At 37.4% G+C, this 10,708-nt stretch overlaps 1 pseudogene; it reads left to right on the top strand.

The window, feature by feature from the left end:
• The first annotated feature begins 8,054 nt into the window (after positions 1–8,054).
• Positions 8,055–8,755, top strand: LOC148840780 (uncharacterized; annotated as a pseudogene).
• The last annotated feature ends 1,953 nt before the right edge of the window (positions 8,756–10,708 follow it).

The following is a 10,708-nucleotide window of genomic DNA, read 5'->3' as shown; positions in this document are numbered from 1 at the left end:
GTTTAACCCTTGCAGCCCCAAAATGCACGGTGACCGCCCTGGGGGTCCGGCTGCCTCGGTGCAGAGGGCCTGGCAGGGTCTGCCCTCGGTGAGGCAGGGAAGGAATAAGCCAACTCTTCCCACAGCAGGCGGGGTGAAGCGCTCCTTCTGGCTTTCCGGAGCTCTACTTATTATTTTACAAGAGAATGCACCTGACAAGCTGGACAGTATGGTTCTCATAGCGCTTTACAGGGTAACAACTACAATAACAACAACAATTTACAAGTTCTGGAAGGAAAAATATGATCAATAATAATAATAATAATAAACTTTATTTTATATAGTGCCTTTAAAGGTGGCTTCTCAAAGTGCTTTACAGGATAACAACTGATGAAACAACAGTGGCTGGGGGTTGAAAATACCTGTGAAACTGGTTTATTCACAAACAATGTACTGTAGATACAAAGTCTCAGTAGCAATAGAAATTACTGTAACAATAGCAAAATAGCAATATTATGGACACACAATTGACTTTTTAAATAAAAAAAAACTTTTTTTTGACAGCTGGTTTTTGTTGACAGCTTGACACAAGTTTATCAGTGAAAAGACCACGGGCATTCTTCCTCCCCCCTACATTCTCAGAGTAGAATAGAATTTATTATTAGCACAATTTATTACAGTGCTAAATTTAATATTATTGATTACTTATAGTTTATGCTAACACCTAGCTTTCTTAACGCGAGAAGTACTACTGTACTGTACTTAAGTACTACTACTGTAAGCAAAAAAAAGGGGTTTTGGAGGGGGGGGGTGTCTTTCGCTGAAAGACTCACCCCCTTCTACTTTGAAAATACCTGTAAAACCGTCTTAATTCGTCACAGCCAGCACTCCCGCAGAGAGTATACTGTAAATGAGTCACTTAAGCCGTGACGCCACCGAGGCAAGTCATGTGACACACACTGAAACAGCAATACAGACATTACAGTAATATGGTCGGAAGGTCAACCACATGTAAGACTTTGGTGCTTAAAATGTTTAGGGAGAAATTGAGTATTGGTGTGTATTTTTTCTTTAAAATACCAATAACAGCAACATACAGTTTACATAATATGTTTATGTTCCTAAATTAATATCGTTTATGACCTTTATGACCTCCGTTATGCTCCTCTGCGTTTTATGCTTAGCTACTAAAATTTCCCTTTAGTGGTAAAATTCCATATAAATATTCAATACTAAGCGGATTAAAATGTGCACAGTAAAGAGATTAAATGATTAAATCTTTTCACTAACGACCAATACACCACATTATCTTCCATGTCGCATTAACATTGGAAAGTGTCAAAAGAAGCGATATACAACCTGTCTCCTCTATAACTCTTCAGTTTACAGAGAAATTCCGCCAGAGCCTCACAACATTGTCCAATAATACTCTTCTTGTGTCTAATTTTTAGTTAAGCAGGATTTGAGCTACAGATCATAACAGACCAAAAAACAGAATCCACCTGCGATTCGGGTGTTAACAAAACGTGTTTACAAAGAAAGTGAAATACAGTAATACTACCGGCTATATAGATACATAGATTTAGATATTTAGATCCTTAAATTAATACCATTATTAATTTCTTTAGATACGTGATTACAAATTATATTCTCGATCATAAAACAGATAATTCCGGTCCTGGAGTCTGACTGGCTGATACCCTTCTGAAACGTTACCATAATCTCTGGTATACAGACACCCCAGAAATTTGACTTTTTACCGTATGATAAATTTTAAAGACTACTTCTTAGCGCAGATAAGAAAGCGTAGATAAAAAAGCTTGGATTCTAATGTATCTGATACAAGTATCTTTTAATACAGTCTTTGATGTGCTCTTGAGGATCCTTGTGATATTTTGAGCTCTGGTTGAATGATAAGTGTCGCAGTTTAAATAATTTTCATTGTTAGAAATTATGAAACGTTCTGTTAAAAGCAAGGGAGTTTTTATGTCCATTATAGTAAAAGAAAATGCCTGACAAAGTAGGGCTTGGACAGTTTCCAAGTGCTTGTACAAATGTGCTAAAGAAATGAACAAAAAAAGTCATTTATTCCTTTATCATATTGGCTAGCTAATGTCCGGTCCTCGTTAGTTAGATCAACGAAATGCTGTGGTGTTTGTCAAAGAAAAAGATAAAAGTATTTTCGTTTAAAATGACGGATAGAAAGAATGTGGACCAGCGTAATACTTTGAGTTTACAGCTTGTCCAAAGTCATTCATTATTAATACTATTAGTAATATCTTCGGTAAAGACTTTGATGCATAAAATATTTCTGCATAATTAAAATATTTATGATAAAGGTGGCAGGTTGTGTACTTTTGACCAACTGAGCAATCTTGCTTTCATAAAATATACCAACTTTTTAATGACTGATGATTAACATGCTGTAATACACAGTTTAAACTTAAAAGCTCAAAAGCTTTACATGAGAGGTTAAGCTTTATTGGCTCCTCCTGGCGGTTTTACAAGTTAATTCTGGATACTTTCTGGTATGACGTCAAATGACGCATTACACCGCGTGATACTGCGTGAAACTGTGTTTTGATGCGACACGCCCACCGCGGTGTACCGCAAAATACCCCACGCGTTTTGAATGGCTGCATCTGTAAGTCAGTCACTTAAGCTGTCACGCCACTGTAGTGGAAAGTTACAGAGAAAAAGTGTTTTATCCTAAAAATGTTGTTTACGGACAGAAGCAGCTGGATACTTAGAACAAAGTGTGATAGCACCCAGCTCGTCAAGGGCATGGGATGTTTTAATAATGTTTATCTCTGCTGTTTGAAGAAGGGAGTATGAGAAACTATTTGAATAACTGCTCTTCTTTGCTTAAAGCAAAAACCTATAAGAAATGGAAAATTACTGCTTTGCCTGTCCTTGAAGTGTTGCTTCAGCTTAAAAAAAGATATAAAACAAGGGCTCTCCCTGCTTGCTTTTGAATCAGCTTTCACTTCTCTGCACAGACGGGTGATGGCTTTTTCCCATATTGCAATATGAATAAAGACCTTACTGAGTGAATGAGAATACCTCTCCTGGCTCTTCTTTGATAAAATTCCATGACACCACCGAGACAGTCATGTGACTAGTACTGAAAAAGCAATACACATATCAATGGAAAGTCTTATACTACTGTTTGTGCTACAGTACATGAATATAGATATACCGTTATTAATTTATTTAGATACGCAAATCCATATTATATTCCCTATTAATCCAATTCTAAAAGTATGCTTTTGTTTAATCCGATAACGAGCGTATTGGCAGAAAAGGTTAAAACGATCAATTTTCACAAAGTATATAAATGTACAGTAATATAGTCAGAAGGAGCATGTAAAAATGTTTCGAAATAACCACATGTAAGACTTTGATGCTTAAAATGTTTAGGGAGAAATGGAATACTGGTGTGTATTTTTTCTTTAAAATACCAATACACAGTTTACATAATATGTTTATGTTCCTAAATTAATATCATTTATGACCTTCAGATGTGTTATGCTCCTATTCTTTTTATGCTCAGCTACTTTCCCTTTAGTGGTAAAATTCCATATAAATATTCAAAATCTTAGCAGATTAAAATGTGCACAGTAAAGAGATTAAATGATTAAATCTTTTCACTACTGACCAATGCACCACGAGTGCCCCTGTTGGTCATTTTGGCCAGTCAATCATGTATCGCGGTACGCCGCGGTGGTTTGTGGGTAGATGCGTGTGGTACAGGTTTCTACGCAAACTTTGAAAGGCTGCATCTGTATTGCATGGGTGCTTCAGACTTGTGGAAAAGTTTTGGTGTTTATTTAGGTTCTTCTATGTCCTCATCAAGACAGTGCTTGGAAACAATAAAAAGCAAACAAAATGTGTGAGTACATGTGCAATTCAAATCCAGGGAAGTTGTGCTTAAGCTCTGTAGTGCACTAGTAAGACATTATCTAGAATACTGTGTTGAGATAAGGAAAATATATAACAAATTTAGCAGTTTTGGTCAGCATATCATAGAAAAAAATATAGTCCTAGATCTATTAATTATAGATCATGATTCCAGATCACAGATGTTTTGTCACTTTTTGCATTCTCTTCTAGCTGCAGTGCACAGCCAGGAGCGGCCCACAGCCGCAGTGACCCCAATCCAGGCCCAGAGTCCTATGGCCCTCATTTCATCTGTCTCTGTGGTCCCCCACCTCTCTCTTCATCCTGCCCATCGAGCCTATGCTGTGTCCACTGTTGCCAAACATTCAACAGGGCCTGTGAACTGTGCTACCACCTCCCTCACACGCCCCAGTATCAATGCAGACGTACTGGAAGGAGAGGAGCATGTGAGGCCAATTGCTCCTGTAAGTGATCAGCCTACTTCAGCCAACAGGCTGGACAAAGAAAACAAGGTGGGCTTCTGTGTTCTCTCTTACACAGATAACAGGCATGTAAAAACACATACATTACATTTGATTATACATTATAGATTGTTTGACATGTCTTGTCTGCTTTAGAATCATATGAGTTAAAAGTCATCTGCATAGGATATCTTTTTTGTTATTATATTTTATATATTGTTTTTGGATAGGGATCTTTGAAGTTGTATGATAACATTTGTGTGTTGTATGTTTTCAGAAAAAATGTTCAATAACTTTGATTGTCAATTATAGCAAACTAAAACTGCATTTAAGGAACTGAACAGTAAATAGGCAGTATGAGCACTATAATGTAGTGCAGCTGTGGATCTTACAGAAGTCCTTTTCACCTTGGTATTATGTTAATTTCAGTAAACACATTCTAAAGCACAACAGCTGTATAGGTACAGCTATATGTGGTAGAGACAGAGTGAAAAAAGACATCATAATAAGTTACAGCCTGCCAGGCTATCCAGGCTATACTTTATTCTTCATGGTGGTTTACCAATATGGTTGGCTTCTCAGATTCCAGAGAGCACACCACAGGGCAATTTGAAAACCTGTGTTTGGCTGTACTATTTGTCTGATCTTCCGAAGAGCAAATTATAGACTTCTCTCCATTTCGTACTTCTCCCTTGAAGTACTGCTTCTCCCTTGAACTCTGAATATTGTTTGATTACTTTGCGCCTAAAAATCTCCACCTCATTTTTGGAAATTTAGAATTTCAACTTCTAGTGATTGATTGATTATAGCCACTGGATTTGAAATAGCTACTTGTGTGTTTTTTCCCATTTTTGCCAGTAGCTGTTTCTCAAACCACACACATGAAAAGGAAATAGTAAAAGACAAACTTCTCTAACCTTCACATCTCCAAGACACATCTTTTAACTCATCAAAGGCTCTTAGTACTGTAGGTTCAACACCATTTGGAGGAAAGGTGCTTCCATCACAGACTTTACTATGCAGAGAGGTAGGCATGTGCCTGCAAGTGCCAGGGAGGCCACTTGCACTGTCTTGCTGAGAGTAAAGATAGCACATAGCCTAGTGTACAACTCGTCCAATCATACACTGCTGCTTGTGGGGAATCCATGTTACTGTCAGGTAGTGATCTTTACAGGTTAAGTCATTCTGTTTATATATATACATTTTTATTGTTTTTCATAAAATACACTTATCACTCCAACTGCAGAAAACTTTGCTTTAAATTCAAGCCAGTTAGACCCCATACTTGTCATATTCGCCCAGATTACATATGACAGAGTCCTTCAAAAGGCAGCTTTTTTTCATTAGATGTTTGAATTACAATGGAGCACTTCAGTGGAGCTCTCACTGGACTTCAAGCATTCCTGTTTCATTTGCAGCAAGACTTAATTTACTTAAGAGTATTTACTGCTTAAGTGTGACTGTTTGCTCAAACTTTCTGTGATGTCTTGCAGAAAGAGAAAAAAGGTCTTTTGAAGCTGCTGTCTGGTGCTTCCACAAAAAGGAAACCCCGTTTGTCCCATCCCTCCTTCCCAGCTCTGGAGTCTGAGTGGACAACTGCAGAGCCAATGCAAGGGGCAATTGGACCAGAGATCCCTACTGGTGCTTTTAACCATTGTCACACTGTGTCCTGTCCAGTTGAATCAGAGGGGGTATACTCTTGTACTGAGGGGCTGCAACGCAGGAGTAGCTCACTGGATTCAAACGTGCCTATTGCACCTCCACCTCGACAGCCCTGCTCCTCTCTAAACATCCTGCTCCAAGATGCCAGACCCATTGTGTGCGAGAGGTACTGGAAAACTGCTACAAGACATTTCAGGCGCTGCTCTCGGTCTTTGTGTTTTGTTTTGTGACTAAAAAGAATTTATAAAATTACACAATTTTCAGATGTAATACTAGCTCAAAGCAAGTTTGCCTGACAAGAAGAATAAAAAGCTGGTATTAGTTGATTGATGATAGTTGCCTCTATCATGTACTAGCTAAGTTGTATCCAGCGAATCTGTCTATTATCTGTAGTCTATAGACTTAAAAAAAGGAAAACAGATAAACCATTTATATTATAGTGGTTTAAAAAAAACATGTTGATTGTTTGTATGCTATGTAAATGGAACAAAATATAATGTAAATTGGATGCATCTTTTAAAATGCATATTAATAACCAATAACTCTACAAATGTATTGTTTAAAAAAAATGATACATTTGTAGTTAATTCTAACATTACAAACTAAATAAATAAAATAAAAATTATCATTGAAATTAGTCATCAGGTTCTGATACTTAATGTACTACTATTCAGAAATACAAAATTCTCTAAAACAGATACTAAACTAAGGGGGACTTATTTCCCTACTCAGAATAATCCAATAGTATACAGAGATTTCTTCCAACCTGAAATATAGCACAAAGAGGAAGTCCATATTTCCAAGAAACATCAACACATCCCTCTTCAAAACTGATAATATATTCCTCTTTTAGTGTTCAAATTGAGTGCTCAGTTTTCTTTCTAGACATTGTCTGGTATCTCGGTCTGTTGAAGGAAGTTTTGAAGCATTTTGTTCTACCTCAAGTCAAGTCTACTGTATGTTTTTTTTTCTATTGAGTCCATCTGCAAACAATTGGGTTATTGGTTTAACCCAGAATCAGTTTTGTCTAATTAAGAGATTAGTACAACTGATACTTGCTACCACAAGTAAGACAATTGAAAAAGGGATCAGTTTACGCAAATACTCAAAGTATGCCCATTGTTTTAAATATTGCATTGTGCCCTTTTGATATGGAATAAATGAATATCATATGGAATTTAAACACTGGATACACCTGAGGTACACAATAATATGCAATCTGGCATTCTCATACATTCATAAGTTATGTTATATAAAGGTGGTATTGTCCTGAGAATGAGAATTTCATTATCAGACTTGCAAAAAATAAGCCTGTCCTGGTCACTACACAATCCTATCCACAATCTACAGATGCACCCATTCAAAATGCACGGTACAACCCCGTACCGCACGCATTTACCCACAGTTTACCGCGTTGTATGTGATTTGGCTGGCATGACAGGGGCACTCGTGGTGCATTAGTTGTTAGCGAAATGATTTAATCATTTAATCTCTTTACTGTGCGTGTTTTAATCTGCTTAGTATTGAATATTTATATGGAATTTTACAACTAAAGGGAAATTTAGTAGCTGAGCATAAAAAGAAGAGGAACATAACACGTTTGAAGTTAATAAACGATATTAATTTAGGAACATAAACATATTATGTAGACTGTATATGGCTGGAATTGGTAGTTTAAATTAAAAATACCACAGTATTCCACTTTCTTCCTTCCAGCGTCAAAGTCTTACATGTGGTTACATACTGTGGTTATTCTGGAAAAGTTTTGACATGCCCCTTCTGACTATATTAAGTTTATATACTTTGTAAAAAGTTATAATGTTTTAACCTTTTCTGCGAATATGCTCATTATCGCAGTAAACAAAAGCATACTTTTTAGAATTTGATTAATAGGGAATATAATATGGAATCACGTATCTAAAGAAATTAATAACAATATAATTATATTCATATACTGTAGCTCAAATCCTGCTTAACTAAACATTAGACACAAGAAGAGTATTATTGGACAATGTTGTGAGGCTCTAACGGAATTCCAAAAACAGCACCTATATGAAGACTTTTCAGCAGCAGTGGGAGCAGTATGACTCATTGCTGGGGAGAATTGGGAGGTTGGAGACACTCCTGCAGAAGCCGGAGACAGTACGTTCCGGCAATCAAACGCTAGGTCAGCTGTCTCCGAACAGACCTTCATCTCCTGATAAGTGCCTCTCCCCGCCGTGCAGGTTGCTGTACTTGGTGGAATGCGTATCTCCACACAGCCCTCCGCCGCCAGCAGAGCACACACCGCCTCAGGACACTCCATCCCGGCCTCTCTGCTCACCACCGCCAAGGAATTGGCTGATGCTGTCCCCGCTGTCTAGCTCCCCTCAGGAAACACCATCTATACAGCGGAATTCACAGATGCCAATGCAATGTACAGTTCTCCCAGATATCCAACTTTTGCCCATCAGTCAAGAGAAGGAGGAGAGATTGTATGTGCAGTGCATCGGCATAGTTGGGAAAGCCAGAGCCGACCGCTACGCCGGTCTTCTGTTTCATAATCTTGTGACTTTTGAAATTTACTGGGAGTGGACCACATCCGTAAATTTCGATGTGTCCAGAGGCAAAATGGCCTTGCCTTTCAATCTCTGGGAAAACATTATCGGCATGGTGAATTGGAGATGCTCAAAAGTTGCTTTGTACGATTGGAAACGAATACGTGATCGGATCAACGAAATGCTTGAAAGAGGCGCACTTTTCCTCTGGTTTAACAGTCTGCAGAAACAAAACAATCATTTAAACAAGAGAGTGTGGCGTTACTTTTTGTCAATTAAAAAATAAAGTATTTTTGTGTCAAATTAGTTGTCTTTCTTTCAGTTGGGTAAGCATGATTAGAATGAAGCAACAAGGGGTCATTGTTATGATTTCTCTATTATAATCAAAACCCCCAAATCATTTAATTTTGGTTATTTTGGAAACATTTTGACATGTTCCTTATAACTACACTGCTGTCGATATTGTAGCAATAGACAAAATGAAACACTTGGAGTTTGTAATGTAGGGATTTCTATATGTCTTTATTTAGTGGTTTCATTAGTGACAAAGGCTAAACTTTCAGCTTCAGTTACGCAAACACCGTATGGTCGACATTACAAGTATTGTGCGAGCTGGCTTGCCAGGGCGGAGACGTCACTGCCTTTCATGTGAATAGCAGGGACTTGATCTGGCGGGGGAGAAGGGCAGATTTCACTGTAGCTCAACTGGCTGGTTCCCTGTTAAGTAATGCCAGAGGCCTGGGTTCTATCCCTGAGCTGGTAGGGTGCCTACCCATGTGAGCCTGAAAGCACTATATTATTAATAATACCTTCCATGTTGCATTAACATTGGAATGTTCTTTTTAACAAGTGTAAAAATAGGCAATACACAACATCTCCTCCGTAACTCTTCAATTTACAGAGAAATTCTGCCAGAGCCTCATAACATTGTCCAATAATACTCTTCTTGTGTCTAATTTTTAGTTAAGCAGGATTTGAACTACAATATATGAATATAATTATATCATTATTAATTTCTTTAGATACGCAATTGCATATTCTATTCCCTATTTATCAAACTCTAAAAAGTATGCGTTTCTTTTACTTTGATAAAGTGTTCATAGAAAAGGTTAAAGCATTTTAACTTTTTATGAAGTATATAAACTTAATATAGTCTGAAGGAGCATGTAAAAACTTTTTCAAAATAACCACAGTATGCAACCAAATAAAAGACTTTGATGCTTAAAATGTTTATGAAAAAAACGGAATACTGGTGTGTATTTTTTATTTAAACTACCAATACCAGCAATATACCGGCCCTGTCTCTCTCACACCTGAAGAAGGCTCCACGGCCGAAATGTTGTGTTCTCTTTCTTCTTTTTTTCAGCATGGAATAAACCTATTACTTGTTCCTTTCCAGCCATATACAGTTTACATAATGTTTCTATCCCTACATTAATATCATTTAAGACCTTAAGACACATTATGCTCCTCTTCCTTTTATACTCAGCAATTAAAATTTCCCTTTAGTTTTAAAATTCCATATTAATATTCAATATTAAGCGGATTTAAATATACAGAGTAAAGAGATTAAATTAAGCAATCATTTCACTAACAACCAATGCACCACGAGTGCCATCTGTCAGTCATTTTGGCCAGTCAATCACGTACTGCGTTATAACGCGCTAAACCGTAGATAATTTCGCACAGCACAGGGTTTTACCATAGATTTTGAATGGCTGCATCTGTATATATTTTCAGTGTGGTTGCTTTTGTTAATCTGGTTGTACTGTACGGAACGATATTCAGTCTGGTTTAAATTTTGTTTTTCTATGTGTTTCTCAAAGGTACAGAGTGATGGTGTCCTACCCCGCTCAGAGCGAGAATGAGCTGGAGCTAAAGGAAGGAGACATTGTGTTTGTGCACAAGAAACGAGAGGATGGCTGGTTCAAAGGCACACTTCAAAAGAATGGAAAGACGGGTCTTTTCCCAGGCAACTTTGTTGACAGTATTTGAATTTATTACCTTTCAAACTGGGTAGCAGATTGCCCTAAACAACATCTTCAGCACAATCTTTAGCATACGTTTTCTGTCAATCTAAAAGAACATAGAACTGAGGGCAAAATTGTAGGAAAAAATCTAATACTTGAACAGTGTACAAGATTTGTGAAGGAACACATTAAATCTGTT

This window comes from Atractosteus spatula, chromosome 1 (assembly GCF_055471065.1).
Source record: "Atractosteus spatula isolate fAtrSpa1 chromosome 1, fAtrSpa1.hap1, whole genome shotgun sequence".
NCBI classification, from domain to species: domain Eukaryota; kingdom Metazoa; phylum Chordata; class Actinopteri; order Semionotiformes; family Lepisosteidae; genus Atractosteus; species Atractosteus spatula.
The sequence above is the reverse complement of the archived record's forward strand: the minus strand, read 5'-3'. Positions and strand labels throughout refer to the sequence as shown.